The sequence below is a fragment of the Chlorocebus sabaeus genome, chromosome 16 (assembly GCF_047675955.1).
Source record: "Chlorocebus sabaeus isolate Y175 chromosome 16, mChlSab1.0.hap1, whole genome shotgun sequence".
Classification (NCBI taxonomy): domain Eukaryota; kingdom Metazoa; phylum Chordata; class Mammalia; order Primates; family Cercopithecidae; genus Chlorocebus; species Chlorocebus sabaeus.
The window spans coordinates 52,621,024-52,642,840 of NC_132919.1; positions in this window are offsets into that span (position 1 = coordinate 52,621,024).

Consider the following 21,817-nt stretch of genomic DNA (forward strand, 5'->3'; position numbering starts at 1 on the left):
TGCAGTGGTGCGAATTCGGCTCACAGCAACTTCCGCCTCCTGGGTTCAAGCAATTCTCCTGCCTCAGTCTCCTGAGTAGCTGGGATTACAGGTACCTGCCACCATGCCTGGCTAAGTTTTTGTACTTTTAGTAGAGACGGGGTTTCTCCATGTTGGCCAGGCTGGTCTGGAACTCCTGACCTCAAGTGATCCACCCGCCTAGGCCTCCCAAAGTGCAGGTGTGAGCCACTGTGCGTGGCCTAAAATCCAGATTTCTGACCACCCCCTCCCCACCAAAAAAGCCAGAAAACCTTAACTGGTGGCATTTGCTGATTCCTGTGGTGTAAATACTCTCACCATGGCAGATTTCGTGCTGCCAATTGCCTTGCAAAACTTTTGAGTATGTAAAAAGCAGCTCTCACGAGCTGGGTGCTGGTTTGAGCCAGTTCTGGCATGCCACAGCATCAGGTCATCCGTCATTGCGAAAATGCAGAGGCAGGTGGAGAGGATAGGAGAAGAGGCTGGAGAGGTGGACTGAGAGAGGATTGGGAAAGGCTTGAACGTCACATTTGGGAGTTTGAGCTTTAATATGAAGCAGCAAATGCCTAAACCCTGATTGGGTGGCTCTGGGTATATGTGTGAGCCAACAGCTGTCCTGTTTGTTTTTCTGTTGTGCCCTGGCTGTCCTTTAAGCTGGTCCTCTGAATAACCCCGAGGGGCCTGTGTGGGCTTGGTAGTAGACCTGGAGAGGGGTGCACAGAATGTGACGCGCATTGTTTTCTAATAGGGAGGTAGAAGGAGAGTTCTTGCTCACCCCAGCCAGCTGCATTGTGAGGCCATCCCTCATCTTAATGGGCTCATCCAAATCTCGTTTGCTAATGAGGAATTTAATGGTCACAGACTGACAAGCGAGGAGAAACGGGAAGGTCGTTATGAAAATGAAGTGTGTAGCTAAATACCACCTCACTTCCATCCCACCAGCCCGCCCCTGTGTGCCAGCCTGGATTGGGTAGGTTGGTGGGAGAAACGGACTGGCTTGATCTCAGCTTGAAACTGGGCTCCACGGACAGGGCCAGCACTGTTCTTCAAAGTCCTGTGGGTTGGAATGCCTTTTCCTCTCTGCTCCCAGCCAGTTTGTTTGACCAGGACTCAGATGGGGTGTCACCTCCCCCTGCAAACCTTGCACACAGCCCCAGGTGGGTGAGGGCCACAGTGTTTGCATGACTTCTGCACGTTCTCATAGTGCCTATGCCATAGTGCTAAAATGATACATTCCCTTGGCTGTTTTCCCTGCTAGCTTCTGAGTAACTTGAGTGCAGGGTCTGTGTCATTCTCTCCATATCTGGAATGCTGACCAGATACTGTGAAAGACAGAGGAAGAGAATTTCTGAGACTAAATGAATGAATTAGTGAACAAATGAGTAGGTAGAGTAGTGAAGGAAAGAATGCATGAATAATGGGTTTAATGTAACAATTAATAGCAATGGAACCATAGACCAGGCTATCAAAAGGGAGGGTAAGGATCTGGATTCAAAAGAAACATCCCATCCCTTAGATTGCATACACAAGCCAGGCAGAGGGAAGTTAGAACAGAGATTTCCAGAAATTTCCACATCCACTCCTCCATCCTCCAATCGTACAGGGCTATTCATAATAAAACTACATATCCCAGCACTCTTTGCAGTCATTTGTGACCATGTGACTAACTTATGACCAATGGGGTGTAAGAAGATGTGTAAAGGGAGCTGGCATCTATTCTCTGTTGCTATAAAGGAATATCTGAAACTGGGTAATTTGTAAAGAAAACAAATTTATTTCTTACAGTTCTGGAGGCTGAAAGGTCCAAGGCCAAGGGGTTGCATCTGGTGAGGGCCTTCTTGCTCATTTGGATTCTATGTAGAGTCCCGAGGCAGCACAGGGCATCGCAGGGTGAGAGGACAAGAACACACCAAACTAACTTTTGTAACAGCCTTCTTGTGGTAACTAACCCATTCCCAGGATAACTCAATAACCCATGAATTTATCCCTCGTGACTCAATCACCTCTTAAAGACTCCACCTCTTAATACTGTTCCACGGGGGATTAAGTTTTAACATGAGTTTTGGCATGAGTTTCAGAGGGGACAAACATTCAAACCATAGCACATGTCCTTCTCTGTCCTTTCCTCCTTCCTGTTGGCTGGATGGTGGGAGTGATGGCTGGAGCTGAAGCAGCCATCTTAGACTTGGAAGCCAGGCAACAACATGATAAAAGTGTGGGTCCTTTGAGGGCAGTGGGCTCCTCCCCTCATCCACACTGGAAGAGCTCAGTTGCATCTCACCTTGTGCTCTGTATCCTGAGAATAAGAAAGGTAACAGGTTAAGGCTGCTGGGTCAGGGCAGCCAGGAATCCTGCCTGGTGTTTGGGACACAGAGGAGCCAGTAGACCAGTGGGAGCAAACCTGGTCTGCAGGGAAGAGCCCTAGACAGAAAGTCAGAGGATTATGTCATATTCTTGTTTGTTTTCTTCATTTCTTCTCCCATTTGGGAAGACTCTCAATCAAGGCTGGCTGCTGGATTGTTTATTGGGGTCAGTTCAGCAAGCTGGGACTGGGGAGGCCTGTGGGGGTGAGGATGGCTCAGGAAGGGATGTCTTTTCAAGGCCTAGCTCTGGGAATGTGGGAAGAAGAAGCTGGAGAGAGAGAGATCTGATGGAGGGTGAGTTAGGCAGAATTGTAAGATAAGCCCCGAGGACTTACACACCGTTGTATGATTCCCTCCCCGTGTGTGGGTGAGACATGTAAGTTGCTTCTAGTTAATAGAATATGGCAAAGATGACTGGGCACAGTGGCTCACGCCTGTAATCCCAGCACTTTGAGAGGCTGAGGCAGGAGGATTGCTTGAGTTCAGGAGTTTGAAACAAGCCTGGGCAACATAGTAAAACCTTGTCTCTACTAAAAACAAAAGAAAATTAGCCAGGCATGATGTCACACACACCTGTGGTTCCAGCTACTCAGGAGGCTGAGGTGGCAGGATTGCTTGAGCCTGGGAGGTCGAAGTGGAGGCTGCACGACAGAATAAGACCTCAACTCTTAAAAGAATATGGCATAGTTGAAGAGGTTTTGCAGATGTCATTAAGGTCTCTAAACAGTTAACTTTAAGTTGATCAAAAGGGAGATTATCTTGGATGGGCCTGGACTAATCAGGTGAGCATTTTATTTTATTTTATTATTCGAGACAGAGTCTCTCTCTGTTGCTCAAGCTGGAGTGCAGTGGTGTGATCTCAACTCACTACAACCTCCACCTCCCAGGTTCAAGAGATTCTTATACCTCAGCCTCCCAAGTAGCTGGGATCACAGACGTGCACCACCATGCCTGGCTAATTTTGTACTTTTAATAGAGATGCAGTTTTGCCATGTTGGCCAGGCTGGTCTGGAACTCCTGACCTCAAGTGATCCGCCCTCCTTGGCCTCCCAAAGTGCTGGGACTACAGGCGTGCACCACTGCCCCCAGCCCCTGAGCCACTGCACCCAGCTCAGTAAGCACTTTAAAAGAAGACCTGGACATCAGAACCTCTTTCCTCCTGGTTTTGAAGAAGCAAGCTGCCGCGAGTCTACAGCTGTAAGGAAATGAATTCTGCCAGCGACCCCATGTGCTTGAAAGAGGACCCCGAACGTCAGATGAGACCCAGTCCCAGGAGGCACATTGAGTGCTGCCTTTCAGGACCCTGAACAGAGGACCCAGTTGAACCATCACCAGGCTCCTGACCCACAGAAACTGTGAGACAATAAACGTGTATTGTCTTAAGCTCCTAAGTGCGTGGTCATTTGTTACACAGCAATAAAAGGTGTGAAAGAAGGTCAGATGTGCCCTGACTGCCGCGCTTTGGTTCAGCCCTACTGCCTGCCTCTCTGAAGCGGGGAGGTGGGGCTGGGATCACAGCTCAGGGTGATGTGACAATGAGAAAGAAAATTAAAATCCAAGATGGAGCAATTCAAAACTGTAATCTCGGCAAACAGTGGCACTTAGATTTCCCATTATTGATCCCCTCCGCGGATATTCTCCAATCTCGTAATTACAGGAGGACTTTTTCAATTTAGGCTGAAATGCTTCCCCTCCCCCCATGCCCCTCCTTTATTTCTTTAAACTTGCAATAACACACAATAGATTGTACGCAGCTGTGGAGTCTAAATAAACAGAGCTAATCATTTTAATTGAAATCCGATCTCAGCAACAGGAAGGCCCTTCTGTTGTGATATTCTCCCCCTTATCTCTCTAGAGCAGGGAGCAAGTCCTGCTCCTGGCTTGGGCCACTCAGGGACACACACACACACACACACACACACACGCATGCACACACTTTTCTCCACCTCTGCCTTCGCATCTGTTCATCCTCCAGGGCTTGGTTCAGACATCGCCTCCCTGTCTCTCCTCTTTGCTCCCAGGCCTAGGGCCGACCACCTGCAACCTCCTAGGTCCCCACTGGCGGCTGGGAGATGCTGCCCAGTGCTGGAGCTGGGGGTCAGGCAGGCCCTCCCAAGCACAACCTCTTCATCCCCCTGCCTCCAGGCACAGGGTAGGCCAGTCTCTGCCAGGATCCTCCTGACAGCTCACATACGTCCTTTATTCACCAAGTTGTTGGCCACTGGTAGTTCTCTTCAGCTAATCTGGGGTTTTCAGACACAGAAGGGCAATTTGTCCCCCTCCCCAGGAACACTGGGAGACATTTTTAGTTGTTACAACTTGGGAGGAGAATTTCCACTAGCATCTAGTGGTTAGAGGCCAGGAGCGCTGCCAAATATCCTACAGTGCACAGGAAAGCCCCATAACAAAGAATGATCTGGCCTGAAATGTCAATAGTGTGGAGACTGAGAAACCTCAAGCTAACCTACATTCTTCTTCTTCTTCTTTCTCTCCTCCTCCTCCTCCTCCTTCTTTTTTGAGATGGAGTTTCGCTCTTGTCGCCCAGACTAGAGGGCGATGGCACTCACTGCAACCTCCACCTCCAGGGCTCAAGCAATTCTCCTGCCTCAGCCTCCCGAGTAGCTTGGATTACAGGTGCTGGTCACCAGCTAATTTTTGTAGTTTTTAGTAGAGACTGGGTTTCACCATGTTGGTCAGGATGGTCTCAACCTCCTGACCTCAGGTTTTCCGCCTGCCTCGGCCTCCCAAAGTGCTGGGATTAGAGGTGGGAGCCACAGCGCCTGGCCCCTAAGTTCTTCTTGAACTCATTTAATTTCGTAGAATGGAAAGATTAATAGCCACAGGTGGAAGGAACCAATAAACTAGGATGATGACACGCACGGCACACACATGCACACACGTGCAGACATATGCACACACATGCATGCACACACATGTGCACACATGCACATGCATGCACATATACACTCACACATGCGTACGCACATATACACACATGCACACGCACACACACCCCTTTCTCCACCTCTGCCTTCACGTCTGTTCATCCTCCAGGACTTGGTTCAGACATCACCTCCTCCTGGAGTCTTCTCCAAGCTGTGGGTTGTGTGACATGTCCGTCCTCTGTGCCCCCTGAGTCCCCCATGCATGTGATTCCCTCAGCATTGACCACTCCCAGTGATACTACCGAGTTTTCCTGCAAAACTGACATGATGACAAAGGTCAGGGCAGTGGTCACCTTGGGGGTGGGGAGTGGCTGGGAAGGAGTTTTGGGCTTCTTGGGGGCTATTCTGTTCTATTTCTTGCTCTGGGAACTGGTTTGCTGTAAGGTTCAGTTTGTGAAAATTTGCCTTGCTAAATAAACACTATCATCTGTGCAGTTTAGGTACATGTTTTATAATTCAATAAAAACTTTAAAAATTTTTTCTTATAACCTCATCCAGGTAGAGACTCAATAATGACCCAAAAATTAAACCTGAAGCACTGACACACAACACACATTCCTGCCTTGGCTACCCTGAACCCAGGCCCCCCCCGGACCGCTGTCCTCCTGGCTTGGGCCAGGTGTGGGCTCACCTGTGTCTCTTCCTTCTTCCTCCCTCGGCTTCCTCCAAGAGATGCCCTTGGCCACAGCTTCCAGAGCTGGTCCCTCTGTTCAGAGCCCCTCCCTACCTCCTGGCCAGGAGCATGCTAAAGAGAGATCGTCCCACTGAAGTAATTACCGCCGCAGGCACCAGGGAGACATTTACCACTCACTAAAAAACATTTTCCCTAGCACGCCCATTAAACCCTGGCATTTACCCAGGAACTACAAATCTCAGCCCAAGGGAGACGCTGCCACTTCGTAACCCAGGAACCAGGGGAGCCACCAGCCTTACACAGCTTTTGCTTCTCATCACTTTTATTTTTTTTGAAATGGAGTCTCGCTCTGTCGCCCAGGCTGGATTGCGGTGGCGCAATCTTGGCTCACTGCAACCTCTGCCTCCCAGGTTCAAGCAATTCTCGTTCCTCGGCCTCCCAAGTAGCTGGGATTATGGACGTGAGCCTCTGCGCCTGGTTACTTTTTGTATTTTTAGTAGAGACGGGGTTTCGCCATGTTGGCCAGGCTGGTCTTGAACTCCTGACCTCAGGTGATCCACCCGCCTTGGCCTCCCAAAGTGCTGGGATTACAGGCGTGAGCCTCCGCACCTGGCCTTTCTCATCACTTTTTTTTTCGAATTTTTAGCAGGAAAAGATGACTCCTTGGCTGACTGCCTCTGGCCAGTGACAAGGCCAAGATTCTTTATAGTTTCTAGGAAATCCTATTGCCTGTTGTTATGGGGACATTGAGGCTTGCATTCATTCATTCATTCATTCATTCATTCATTCATTCATTCAGCCAACACTCATGGAGTACTCATTAGGCTGGGTGCTGGGGTACCAAAATGAAAAACTCAGTTCTAGTATGTGGAGTCCCGAGAAGTAAGCAACAAGGAGGAAGGGGTCTGGGGTGTTGGGGCGGGGATGTGGGGATGGGATAGAGGGGTGGGGAGAACAATTGTTCTAATCACAGACAACCCGCTGACACGACTACCTCACTCCGCACATAGCCCCAGAAACACGACCCTATGAAACTGCCATGCAGCCCCTGCCCCTTTGCAGACAGCCCCTTCTCTGCTGTGCTGCCCATTGGACCCTTGCAATGTTTCTTAATGTATCTTTGCACCTTCTCTAATAAATCTGCCTTTCTTTACCTACGACTGTCTCGTTACATTCTTTTACTGCCTGCAAGGCCAGCCCTAGCCAGTCATACCCACAACGTAGCAGACAGCCTGCAAGACTCCAAGGCACCTGATCCACCTGTGTCCCCATGTGAAGTGAGAGGCCACAGGAACCCCGCTTCTCTTGTCTTGTACTCTCCACGACTCGGAAAACTTGGCCATGACTGTTGGAACCCAGGATCAACATCCGAGCCTAAAGCAAGCATGCAGAAGGACATGAGAAGGCCATCTTCTTGGGATGTAGGGATGATGAGATTGCTCGGTGGGGGTAGTCCACCTGGTGCTAGAGAAAGTGGCCATGGTATTGGTGTCCAAGGAGCATGACCAGACCGCAGGACTGCAGAGGACCACTTGGGTCCTGAGGGAGGGGACCTGTTGCTCTGGCCCTCCCCAGCGCTGATTACTTCCTTGTTTCTTCCCGTCCCTGTGTTTTTCCCATAGGCCCCTCCCTGGGACTGAAGTTTCTGGACAGAGTGATTGCAAGTCCTTGTTTGCCCAGGACAGCTCTGGTTTATGTCTGGTGTCCTGGCATAATCATTAACAGCTCCCTCTTTCACTCTAAAAAACGTCCTGGCTTGGCCTTTAAATTACATGGTCACTCTATGACACCGTCGCCCTGTGTCTTGGATGCTTCTCTTCTAGGAAGAGCCTCTGCCCTAAAGGAGGCTCTAACAGTGGAGGAGAGAGACGCCAATCAGATCGTTACCAAGCAAACAGGGGAGTAAACGGTTGAGCTTTGTAACTGGGAGGCCTTTGAGGAGGCACCTAATCCAGATCTGGGGTCTTAAGAGGGCTTCCTGGAGGCGGTGATTCGGTTGGCAACTGGAAATAAGAGGGATTAGGCTGGGTGTGGTGGCTCATGCCTGTAATCCCAGCACTTTGGGAGGCTGAGGTGGGTAGATTGCCTGAGCTCAGGAGTTCAAGACGACTCTGGGCAATATGGTGAAACCCCGTCTCTATTAAAATACAAAAAATTAGCTGGACGTGGTGGCATGCACCTGTAGTACCAGCTACTCTGGAGGCTGAGGCATGAGAATCGCTTGAGACCTGGAGGCAGAGGTTGCAGTGAGCCGAGATTGCGCCACTGCACTGCAGCTTGGGCGACAGAGTGAGACTTCATCTCAAAAAAAAAAAAAAAAAAAAAGAGGGATTGATCAGTCCAAGGTGGGGCAGGAAGGGAGTCCTGGGGACAGAATGGGCACACAGTGTGGCTGGTGTGAAATGAGGCTGGAGAGGCTGGTGTTGGCTGGGGCTTGCACCCCACACCAAGGGGCTGCCCTTTATGCTGGAGGCAGTGGAGAGGATGCAGATGGTCCAGGCTGCTCAAAGCATGGCCCAAGGGCTGGTGTCAGTCTAGAAACTGTGTGTTACCCATCATTGACCAAGCAAGTTTAGAAACTGAGAGGAAATAGAAACGGTCATAGCAATTTGACAAGGTAATTTTATGCCCGTTGATTTAATAATAAAAATTAGCCTTGCGTTTTGTATGTTATTTCAAATTTTATTTTTTCTAATAATTAATATTCATCTTATTTTTGCAAACACAGTGATGGTAACATCACTTTGGCAGTTCCTTAAAAAGTTAAACCTGGAATTCTATTCCCAGGTGTATACTCAAGAGAATTGAAAACATATGATCACACCAAAACTTGTATGTAAATATTTGTTATAACATCATCAACAATTGCCAAAAAGTGGAAACAGCTCAAATGTACATCAACTGATGAATGGATAAACAAAATGTGGTATATCTTGGCTGGGCACAGTGGCTCACACCTGGAATCCCAGCAGGCCGGGTGCAGTGGCTCACACCTGGAATCCCAGCACTTTGGGATTTGAGGCCAGGAGTTCAAGACCAGCCTGGCCAACATGGTGAAACCCCGTCTATACTAAAAATACAAAAATTGGCCGGGCGTGGTGGCGCATGCCTGTAATCCCAGCTACTCAGGAGGCTGAGGCAGGAGAATCACTTGAAACTGAGGTGGAGGTTGCAGTGAGCTGAGATTGTACCACTGCACTCCAGCCTGGGTGACAGAGTGAAACTCCATCTCAAAACAACAACAACAACACAAACCATCCCCCTGCCCCCCAGAAAAACCCCAACGTGGTATACCTATAGGACAGATTTGTTTGTTTGTTTGTTTGTTTGAGACAGAGTTTCACTCTTGTTGACCGGGTTAGAGTACAGCATGCGATCTCGGCTCACTGTAACCTCTGCCTCCGGGGTTCAGGCAATTATCCTGCCTCAGCCTCCTGAGTAGCTGGGATTACAGGCGTGCACCACCACATCCAGCTAATTTTTTGTATTTTTAGTAGAGATGGAGTTTCATCAGGCTGGTCTCCAACTCCTGACCTCAGGAGTTCCTCCACATGCCTCGGCCTCCCAAAGTGCTGGGATTACAGGTGTGAGCCACCATGCCCGGCCTATAGGATGGAACATTATTAACATCCTAACATTAACAAAACAGAATGAAGTTCTGATCCATGCTATGACATGGAGGAACCTTGAAAACATTATGCCAAGTGAAAGAAGCCACCTATTGCATGCTTCCCTTTATATGAAATGTACAGAATAGGCAAATCCACAGAAACAGAAAATAGATTAGTGATTGCCGGGTCCAGGGGAAGGAGGAAATGAGGAGTAAGGACTAAGGGGTATGGATTTCTTTCTGGGCTGATGAAAATGTTGTGGAATTAGGTGGTGGTGATGGCTGTGCAATGTTCTGAAATACATTGAAAACCACGGAACTGCACATCTTAAAAGAGTGAACTTTATAGTATGTGAATTATATCTTAATAAAAATATTTTAAGGTATTGATCTGTCACAGACTGGTGATTAAAAAAAACCCACAGGTCCCGCACCTCGGGTAGCTGGAGAAGGACTGAATTAGCTCATCCGTTCTGTGCGAAGCTGTGTGCCAGCCAAGGGGAGGAGTGACCAGGCTCCCTGGGTGAGAAAGTCAGGCGGCCCAGGACTCAGGTCCTGACTCCCATCCAACATAACCAGCACTAGGGAGATCAGCCAAGTGTCTATTATGTTCTGAGATGGAGCGGTTCTAGGTCAGCTCATGAGAAACAGGCATTGGGGGAATGTTGTGATGATTCTAGAAGTCTGTACCTCAACACAAAGCTTTTGTTGTTGTTGTTGTTGAGGTGGGGTTTTGCTCTGTTGCCCAGGCTGCAGCGCAGTGGTGCGATCTCAGCTCACTGCAACCTCTGCCTCCCAGGTTCAAGCGATTTTCCTGCCTCAGCCTCTTGAGTAGCTGGAACTACAGGCATGTACCACCATGCCCGGATAATTTTTGTATTTTTAATAGAGACGGGGTTTCTCCATGATGGCCAGGCTGGTCTCCAACTCCTGGCCTCAGGTGATCCACCTGCCTCGACCTCCCAAAGTGATGGGATTACAGGTGTAAGTCGGCACACCGGGCTATCAAAATAAAACTTCTTCAAGGCTTTTTCTGGGAGGAGGTGGGAGTAGACTGGCCTTCCTAACCTTGTCTCCCCATCCACTTCAGCTGGGAGTTGGCCACTCCAGAGACCAGGCCTCCTCTGTCAGTCAGTGGCCAGTCTGCTGGGATCCAGGGGGCCAGGAGCTGGCCTGTCTCTGCCAGAAGCAGCGGAGACCAGGGGTTTGTTTTCTTACCCTGTGGAAGATCCATTATTTTCCTGACAAAATCTAAAGAGGTCTTCAGCCAGGAGAAGGTGTGGGGAAGCGCCTGCAGCCAGCTGGCTGCCTCACATCTGCAGAGGGGCAGCCAATGTACTGGAGAGGGAGTTGGCAGGGGTTGTGGGGGAAGGGACCAGGTCCCGGGGATCTGCTGGGAGCAAAATGAAAACAGCCTGGAGCTGGGCTACATAATGACAAACCATAACTGGTCATCCCTAGATTTAATAGGTGCCTGCTCTGTGCTTGGCTCTGTGCTAGGCTCTGTGCTAAGAGCTTCACAAACACTGTTGTTACTAAATAGCCCAGGCCTCTCAGGTGAATGTCATTATTGTCTCTCAGTTGCTGCTCAGAAACGGAGTCTGAGAGAAGCTGAGTAGCAGCGCCCTCATGGTGGAGACGTAATGCAGGTCTGCTTGCCTCCACAGCACACACGCCGTGCTCTTGTGGGTGCCACACACAGCGTGGAGAGCTGGCAAGTAGGGAGGAGGAAGGGCGGCCTGAACATGGCAGGGTCCCCACACCTAGGCAGGGTCACTCGCATTTTCCCCATCACTGCCGGCCACGGGACGAGGGGAGAGAAGCTGGTGCTGGTGCTGAACAACGGACCCAGGGCCCTGGAGCTCGTTGCTCGAGCTGGGAGGGAAGCAGGGGGATGGATCAGGCGACCTGTAGTCCTTCCAGACTCATGATTCCATGGCCGTGTGGCAGAAACTGGGAACGTTCTGGGAGAATCGGAGGCTTCAGGCACTCTCATTTCCAAGCTTGGAGTTTGGCCAAGCGTGTTGGGTGGGACCTGGGGTTCGTGATCCAAATGTGTGGAACCGGGAAGGCCTTCCAGCCCTTTTTGGGGGTTGCAGGGAAACAGGAGGGCCTGCTGAGGCCCTATACAAGAGGCCTCCCAATGTAGGAGGCCCCCCGAATAAGCAGACCGAGGCCTTTGAGGCCATGTGGAACAGCTGCATGGAGGAAACTTCTGGAAGGCACAGCTTTCGGGCAGGGTCTGGAAGAGAAGGGAGGGAAGCCTGCAGGAGGAGGGAGGCAGAGGCTGGGGGCCAGAGGGCATTTCGGGACATCTCCATCATTATTTAACTTTCATTTCGCAACTCCACCATCACTCACTCCGAATGCAGATCATAAAAATTACAATTGATGTTTCAATTAGTTATAATTTACAGAGCGATTACATTTAATTTCTCTTTTATTGTATTTTAATGGCTTCAAATTTCGTGTTGATGAGATTCAGCCCCATGCTCTGAAGCTACAGGCCCAGGGTGGAGAGGGGGCTGGGGTTTTTAAGGGGGCAGGTAGGCCGGTGGAGCTGTGGGGCCTCTTGCTGCCTCGGTCTCCCCCAGCCACCCAGCAGCCTCTCACCAGTCTTCCCTGCCTGGGGTTGCGAGTGGGAAACAGGTAGAAGGAAAAGCTGCAGGGCCTGGGGAGGGGGAGGCTTCGGGCCCTGCCCCGCAGCCATCTGTTTAAATGATGCTGCTAATGGACAAGGAACGTTTGCCTCTTCTTAACTAAGGATCCAGGGGAATGAGGCGGAGACAAGGGGAGGGGCCGGTGAGGAGCCCAGGAGAGAATCAATGATCTGTGCTCCTTTGCCAAGCTAGAGGAGACGGAGACAGCGACAGCCTGGGCAGGGAGCTCAGCAGCTCAGAGCCTAGAGTGCAGAGGAGAGAAGCTGGGGAGAACAGAAGTTGAGCCTTTGCACAACTCCTGTTTTCTTCTCGTGCCTAGCTCAGTGTGAGACAGCACAGGGGCTAGGATGTGCTGGTGCTTAGTAAATGTAAGACCAGCTGTTCATGTTTGTTCACAGGAACTCTTCCGGTGCAGTTCTTTGGAAGTGCGGTGTCCTTTGGAAGAAGTTCCTTGCAGACTCCCCTCCCTTCTCCTGCTCCTGGGTGGCGGTGGGCCCTTGCTGCTGGCTGCAGAGGAAGGGCCCACCAAGGGCACCAACAGGGTGACGGTGGGCTTGGTAATTAGACATGGTCCAGGCTGCGGGGCCTTTCTGCAGCTTGGCAGCTGCTCACAACACAGTTGGCTTTGAAGAGGCTTCAAAGTGTCTCCCAGGAAGGTCCCCAAATCACCTGAAAAATAGCCTGGAGTCTGTCAACTCCAGGAGTGGGAGAGAGGCAACAGCTTTGCTGGGCTTCCCAGGTGGGAGGCAGGAGTCAGTACATCAAAGTCTCAGAAGCTGGGGACCTGGGGGGAGACCAGAGGTCCTGAATCAGGCTGTGGAAGCACCTGCTGCCTGGAGACACTGCCTGGGCTGGGCTCTGGATTTCCATGTGGAGGGGCCAGGGAGGGTTACAATCTTACTGGAATGGGAGGAGTCAGGATCCGGGTTCTCCATGTTCTGGGTCTACTCCTGGGCCTGGGGGCTGATGGAGAAGCTGCAGGAGAGGCCTGATCTCAGCACGTCTCTCCCAGCCCCGTGCCTCCGGGCAGCAGCCACCATCCTGCTCCAGCCCAGGTCTCCTGGCAGGGGCAGAACCGCAGGCAGCCCGGCAGTGAGGCTGCAGTGAGCAGTGGTGAGTGTGTGCACAGATGGCTCGCCAGCGAGGTGGAGGCCCTGCAAACTGCATCAAGGAAAGGAGAATGTTTCAAGGAATGAAATCTCAGCCTGGAAAAGAAGAAACTAGAAAGCTACTGCACTTTGTGACTTCCAAACAATTAAATTAGTCAAGGAGCGTGAAGGCTCAGTGAGGGGTTGAACGTCCTCTTGACCCTGTCAAAATCTTAGGCCAAAAAAAATGCCCGCTTCATCTCCAGCGCTTTGCCCGTTGCTCAGAAGCGTTTAGCTTCCTGACGATTCCAGTGTTCTCAGCAGTGACTATCAAACACTCCAGCTTTTACTAATTAATCCGATTTTTTAACAAAGAAGAAAGAGGTCATGTATCAATTTTACTGAAGAATTCTTCCCTTTATTCAGAAATTCTTCTAACTATCTGAAGGGGACAGGCTGTTTAGCTTCTTTGGGCCTCAGTTTACTCATAAGTGGTTGATGGTGGTGGGAGGGTCCTAAAATCTCTGGACCCTTTAGCATCTGCCGTGTCACACATGTGTGCAGGCTCTAGACAGGCAGTTTAGGGAGGAGTGGTCCTGAGCCGAGTCTCCTCAACAGAGTGGCAGCTGGTGGGCATGGCTCTGGGAAGTGAGCTGGCACCTCCACCAGGTGCTTTCCAGTCCCCCAAAACATCCGCCACCCCAGAAAATGGCACAGTGGACGTCTTTTGGTCCTGGCCTCCTGGGTTCTCTTCTTAGAGCTGCCATCACAAATGATCACACACTTGTTGGCCTAAAACAACAGAAACTGATACTCTCCCAGTTCTTCAGGACAGAAGTCTGAAATCCGGGTGTCGGAAGGGCTGTGCTCCCTCTGAGGCTCTAGGGCAGGGTTCCTTTTTGCCTATCCCAGCTGCTGGCAGGGCTTCTGGTGTCCCTTGGCTTGTGGCCACGTCACTCAAGTCTCTGCCTCCATCCTCACATGACCCCCTTCCTGTGTCTGTGTGTTTCCTTTTCTGTCTCTTAAGAGGACATACATGCCCACTGGATTCAGGACCCACCCTAATCCAAGATAATCTTTTTTTTTTTTTTGAGACAGAGTCTCACTCTGTTGCTCAGGCTGGAGTGCAGTGGTGCAGTCTCAGCTCACTGCAACCTCTGCCTTCCAGGTTCAAGCGATTCTCCTGCTTCAGTCTCCCAAGTAGCTGGTATTACAGCCACCATGTGTGCCACCACGCCCGGCTAATTTTTGTATTTTTTGTAGAGATGGGGTTTGGCCATGTTGGCCAGGCTGGTCTTGAACTCCTGACCTCAGGTGATCTGCCCACCTCAGCCTCTCAAAGTGCTGGTATTACAGGCGTCAGCCACCACGGCTGGACCTCCAAAACACCCTTCAAAGAGATTATCAGGAGGATAATCTCTTCTTGATCCTTACCCTAACTACATCTGTGAAGACCCTATTTCAAAATTAGGTCACGTCCTGAGGATCAGATGGAAGTGAATTTTTGGGGGGACACTGTTGAAACACTGCACTTTCTCAGCATGTCTCCTTCCCTCTTTCTGGTAAGATACCCTCCCTCATTTGGGAGATCCTTCTGTCCTACTCCCTATTGTACATGATTCTGATGGGCAGGCAATGACCGTGTCCTTTCCCCTCCCCTTGACCACAGGGGCAGACATGTGCCCCCTGGGACACTGTACCTGTCTCTCAGGCCTTAAGAATGGACAGGAGGTTGGACACTGGGGACTCAGGGATCGGAGCTGGTTCAGACAGAGTCATTCCCGAGATTTAGATATTCCTCAAGATATGGCTGGGCGCAGTGGCTCACACCTATAATCCCAGCACTTTGGGAGGCCAAGGCGGGTGGATCTTCTGAGGTCGGGAGTTCAAGACCAGCCTGGCCAACATGGTGAAACCCCATCTCCACTAAAAAAGTATGAAATTAGCTGGGCGTGGTGGCACGTGCCTGTAATCCCAGCTACCTGGGTACTTGGGAGTTTGAGGCAGGAGAATCGCTTGAACCCAGGAGGTGGAGGATACAGTGAGCTGAGATTGCACCATTGCACTCTAGCCTGGGCAACAGGAGCAAAACTCTGTCTCAAAAAAAAAAAAAAAAAAAAACCCAAAAAAACAAAAAAAACCCCAAAACCAGATATGTTCAACAGGAGAGGGAGCCTCTGGGATCCTGTGCTAGGATCGTGCAAGCCTGGAGGAGCCTGTGGCCATCTCCCTTCCTCGGGCTGCATGAAGGCAGCTGTTACACAGAAGGACAGGCCGGGGCCAGCAACAAACAGAGGCAGACCCTGGAGATGGGGATATGGGTGTGGCAGGGGGCTAAGGAAAACAGAATAAAAGGATGGGAAAACCAGATGTGGTCATCCAGGCCTGCCAGCACCCGACTCCGTTCTCTTTCTTACCCTCAATCCGTGCCTGCCAGCACCCGACTCTGCCCTCTCTCCCTGTGCAGCTCCGTTCTCTGCTCCAGTGAATCTGAGTGGCTGTTCTGTCCCTTGCCACAGAACCCTGATGGACACAACAGCGTATGGAATCACCGATGGCCCTTGAGGAGGCTGGGAGAGCAGCCATTGGTGACGTTATCAGAAGGGATTCCCGCTTTGGCAGGCGCTGGACTGGATTAATGACTTCAATAAGCACATATGAGGCCCCTTCTGTGTGCTAGCTACTGGGGATGCAGAGATGCAAGCCAGTGGTAAAACTGTCTTTAACATATGCAGAGTGGGTTAACTGGAGGGTAGGAGTGTGGGGTAGACTACTTTCAGTAGCTGTCAGGTGCTAGGGTTGGGATGAGCCCTTGGTGGCTTGGGAGCAGCTCTCTCTGGTGCACAGCAGGTGTTGGGAAGTATTTGTTGAATAAATGAATTTAGATTATTTTATGGTTCACTTGCTTACGTCTGCCAGTGACTCATGCTGTGTGCCTCTTCTTTCCTCTGCACACATCTCTCCCTGTGCTCGCCCATGCGCGCGCACACGCAGGCACACACACTGTCAACAGCCTGATATGACGCTGGGCACCTGGGAGTGCTGACTAAGCGTCTGGGGGGGAGGGGTCACATGATGGAGCGGCTGGCCGATGGATGATTGGCAGCCGCCGTGGTAGGAAGCTGTCCTATTCATCTGCCCCTCCCTGCACGGGCATGGAGGGTGGGGCCTCGCGTGGCTCCTGGAATTTGGGCTTGTGCTCAGCTCCTAATGACTCACTTTGTGGATTGGCCATGGGGTGTTTCATCCACAGGTTCTCCCCCCTCCTCGTCTCCAGGGAGGTGTCTGGGTGGTCTTCAGCAAGGACTGGGGAATATGGCCATTTCAACACTGGTTCTTTACTCCCATGTTGTTTGGGGGTCTTGGAAGGGTTCTTCGGAGGGAGAGGGAGGGACGCTGCAGAGGGCACCATGGAATACGGGGCTCGCTCCCTGTTTCTATATAAGGCTGTCAGAGGCTTCTGCATCTGTGGGCCCTGTCCTTGGAAGCCAGGTCTGCACTGCAGGTCCCCCATGCAACCACTAGATGTCAGTGTTTCTTAATGGATGGAAGGGGGAGCCTGAGAAGAGCTGACGGAGAGGGATGGTCTAGATGGTCCTAGAGGGTAACAGGCCCTGGGCTATGCCCATCTTATAGATGGGAATAGTGAGTCCTGAGAACTTAGCTAAGGCACAGGTAAGCTTCTCTGGACACTGCAGTGAATCTGATGAAAGCCCCAGGGTTCCGGCTTCCACTTCCTCATTCAGCGTCTTTATTCGGGATGTGTCTCACCTGCGCTATCCAAGAAGGGAGTTGCAGACTGGTAAGTGGGGAGGGGCCGGAGGGCATGAGGATGATTCTGGAGAATCCAGCTTGGGAGGAGTGGGGCCTGACAATGAGAGAGGGGATGAGAGGGAGGACTTGGGGGATCAGCAGCTGGAAAAGCTCTATTCATCCCATTCCAGCTATTCCTCCTTCCTTCCTGTCTCTCATCCTCCTTTCTGTTTCAGTTTGTTAACTCAGAAGGCAGCGAGAGAGAGAGAGACACACACACACAGAAAGAGAAGAGGAGAATCAACCAGGTGAGGAGGCTCCACTATTTTTTTTTTTTTTTTTTTTTTTAGATAGAGTATTGCTCTTATTGCCCAGGCTAGAGTGCCATGGTGCTATCTTGGCTCACTGCAACCTCTGCCTCCGGGTTCAAGTGATTCTCCTGCCTCAGCCTCCTGAGTAGCTGGGATTACAGGTGCCCACCACCATATCCAGCTAATTTTTTTAAAAAAAATTTTTAGTAGAGACAGGGTTTCACCATGTTGGCCAGGCTGGTCTCGAACTCCTGACCTCAGGTGATCCACCAACCTCAGTCTCCCAAAGTGCTGGGATTACAGGCATGAGCCACTGTGCCCGGCCTGAGGCTCCACTATTCAAGGGAGAATCCATCCCGCGCTGAACTGAAGTGCAGGTGTGGGACTTCTGTGCTGTTTCCCGTCCTTGCCCCCCTGCTCCCTGGCCCTTATTCCTGGCGCGGGGCCAGGTGTGCAGGAGGCCCTCGGTAGGTGTGTCTGGGTGGAGGTGGGGGCAGAGCATGGCCAAGGACAGGAGATGGAGCTCCCCCAGTACAGCTCCTTCTGGCTTCCTGGGGAAGACCTGGGGATTCCAAAACATGGGGCAAAGTTTGACTCCTGAGCCCCCAGTGCAGTCCCAGCAATGTCAACACTACTCAGGGAAGCCACAGTTAAACACCGGGGGCCACGGCCTCTGCTCACCCCCATTGGAGGGGAGGAGTAGGGGTCGGGATGGAGGGCAGATCAAGAGAGATGCTAATATGGCTTAAGCAGAGATGAGAAAGGCTGTCTGGTGCCTGCAATGCTTCCCTGTGAGCCCAGGATTCTATCGTTAGAGACCGATTTATTTAGGTCAAGCCATGACTCCCCCTAGCAGTTTTACATAGTTTCTTGCATGTAATAGACTATTCGGTAAATATTTGTCAACCCAGTCTCCTTAAAATGAAAATACCCCGAGGAGGGATAAACCATTTTCATTTGCTAACACTTCACCGTGAATTAGTTTATCACACTAACTAGTGCCCTAACAAGGTTTCTGAGGGGGAAACTCAGTACAGATGTGTTCTGAGGAGGCGCCTGCCTGGGAAGAGGGGGAGATTTGGAGTTTGGGCAAGTGCTGGCGATGATGTGACTTGACTGAGAGCAATGCTCAAGGTGGGCACAAGGACGTTGGGTGTCTGCTGCCGGCCATACAGTCATGCCTCTTCCCTGCTGAAACTCTCGAAGATCTTCACAGTCCCTGGGAAAATGTCCCAACTCTTCGCTAAGGTTGCAGAGGTCCTTTCTGATCTGATGACCTCTCTCCTCCCCAGCCTCCCATCTTGATACTGGCAATGCTCCAGCCGGACTCTTCCTTGAACTTAATGAGGCCTTATTACCTCCTTCCCTTTGTACTTGTTATTTATTCCCCATGCCTGGCTCACTATCCCACACTCTTTGCCTAGTTAATTTCAATGAGTTTCTCAAATTTTGTTTAGCTGTCACTTCCTCCAGGAAGTCTTCTATGACCAACCCGGTGTAGAGGAGGCTCTTCTTCTTCTTCTTCTTTTTTTTTTTTTGAGACGGAGTCTTGCTCTGTGGCCCAGGCTGGAGCGCAGTGGCACAGTGTCGGCCCACTGCAAGCTCCGCCTCCCGGGTTCACGCCATTCTCCTGCCTCAGCCTCCCGAGTAGCTGAGACTACAGGCACCTGCCACCACACCTGGCTGATTTTTTTTTGTATTTTTTTTAGTAGAGATGGGGTTTCACTGTGTTAGCAGGGATGGTCTCGATCTCCTGACCTCGTGGTCTGCCTGCCTTGGCCTCCCAAAGTGCTGGGATTACAGGCGTGAGCCACCGTGCCAGGCTGAGGAGGTTCTTCTAAATGGCCGGGCACTACTCTGTAACTGCACTCTCCTTGCAGTTACATTGAAGAATTGGATAAGAGTAACAAAAAGTAGTATACGTGCAGAATTTAAACGAATTCCAATTGTATAGGAGGCCTATAATAAAACGTTACAGTTGCCTGCTTGTATCAGTCAGAGTTCAGTCAGGAAAATAGAAACCACATCAGTTACCTTAACAGAGAGAATTTAATATAGAGAATTGGCTAAACAGGTATTGGAGGACTGAAAAAGCCCAAAGAGAACATTGAAGTAGCATGGTTAAAGGAACTATAGAAAGAAGCCATCATCCCTAGGACGGACAGAACAAAAGGGAGATGTCGTGGTTATCTGACTCTACAAACTTGAAGAAGAGGCCCCATGAAGCTGGGTTTAGACCTCAGGCGCTGCAGCCTGGCTGACTGGTGCTGCTATCTCTGAAGGAGCATGATGAGATTGTGCAGTAAAAAACTGGCTATTGGAATGCACTGCTGCTGCTTGGGGGAGATCTGTTGCTGGAGAGACAGGGACAAGAAGAATAAACTAGCAGAAAGAGCATGCCTCTTTTCTCTCCTCCAGCCTTTGGTTTCTCTCTAGTTCTCCTATAGGCAGAACCCAACAAGGAGCCAATTGACAAAGGAGAGATGTTATGTGCAGAGCCCTGATCTTAGCACCAAAAAGTAGAGTTTAGAAGGGTGAGCTCGGGTTGGGTGTGGTGGCTCACGCCTGTAATCCCAGCATTTTGGGAGGTTGAGGCAGGCAGATCACCTGAGGTCAGGAGTTTGAAACCAGCCTGGTCGACATGGCAACACCCCACCTCTACTAAAAATACAAAAATTAGCCAGGTGTGGTGGCGGGCACCTGTGGTCCCAGGTACTCTGGAGGCTGAGGCAGGAGAATCACTTGAACCCGGGAGGCAGAGGTTGCAGTGTCTGAGATTGTGCCACTGCACTCCAGACTGGGTGACAGAGTGAGACTCCATCTCAATATAAAAAAAAAAAATAAATGAATGAATACATAAATAAATAGAAGGGTGAGCTTGGAGTTGAGAGATGATAGCTTGACAACTGACACAGTCCTCCACCCCTTTGGCTACTCAGCGTCCATTTACATGTATTGAACACCACCTAATGATGACAACAAACGTACACCTTTACCTTATAACCTGCAATTATTTTTTGTACAAAGACACTCACGTTGTTCTCAAAGAGAGAAGACGTAAAATCCCAAGAGCTATTATATCCTCCTCTGAGTGACAGACATGGTATTCGTTTCTGGATGATGTTGATCACCCCTAAAAGCTAGTCATGGTCCCGTCTGAATATTTTGTAACTTACAGATGAAATTGTGAAGTTAACCACTGCTAATAATCTTTACGTAAAATAAAAACGGCAAAGGAGAGAGAAGATACATTAGTTAATATGTGCCAGTGCAAACATGTACACATATCCAACAGGCAAGGAAGAACATATTCCTGCTTTCTATGTTCTTGTTTTTATGAGGTCATGTTGGTATTAACTTCCTTCTCTCATTGCCCGTTCCACATCCATTATTCTTCCCTTAGACAAGGAAGTACTACACGGGTCACCAGAGAACTTCCTGGGTTCCTTGTCTCCTTTATATAGTAGCTACCTAGTTTCTCTTTGGTAACCAGGAAAGTAATTCTCTTCTCTGCCTATTTATTCAGCAGCATAAAGTGCCTATAAAATGTCCAGGTGTCAGCCTTGATGTCCAGTTCAGTGGAACCATCACTGGGTCTCTGGTGGAAACATTCCTCCCTTGATTCCTAAAACCTACAAACCAGTAGAGTTCAAAGTTAAAGAGGGGATAGGAAACAAACATTCTGTGGGAGTTGTTAGGTGTGACAGTGAGAGGTGGCCAGGTGTGGTGGCTCAGGCCTGTAATCCCAGCACTTTGAGAGGCTGAGGCGGGAGGATCACTTGAAGCCAGGAGTTTGAGACCAGCCTGGGCAACACAGTGAGATTCTTTCTCTACGAGAAGTATTTTTTAAAAAATAGGAAGAGGAGTCACTTCCACTTCTACTCCTTGTTTCCCTGGCCTGTGTATTCTGGTCTGGGAAAAACATGGCCGTAGATTGGACATCAATTCACAGCATATGCTGCATCCTGTAAAACGGACCAATCTTTTGGTATGTTATTGTCCAGCTGGCAAACTGAGTTTTCAGTAGGCCGTTTGCTTGTTCTGTCAGACCAGCTGCTTTTAGGTGATGGGGTGCGTGGGAGCACCATTGATTTCCAGGGGGCATGAGCCCATTGCTTTACTTTTTTATTTTTATTCTTTTGAGATAGGGCCCTTGCTCTGCTGCCCAGGCTGGGATGCAGTGGCACAATCATGGCTCACTGCAACCTTGACCTCTCTGGGCTCAAGCAACCCTCCTAATTCAGCCTCCTGAGTAGCTGGGACTACAGATGCATATGCCACCAAACATGGCTAATTTTTGTTTGTATTTTTTTTTTTGTAGAGGTGGGGTCTCACTATGTTGCCCAGGCTGGTCTCAAACCCCTGGGCTCAAGAGACCTTCCCACCTTGGTCTCCCAAAGTGCTGGGATTGCAGGCATGAGCCACCTCCCCCAGC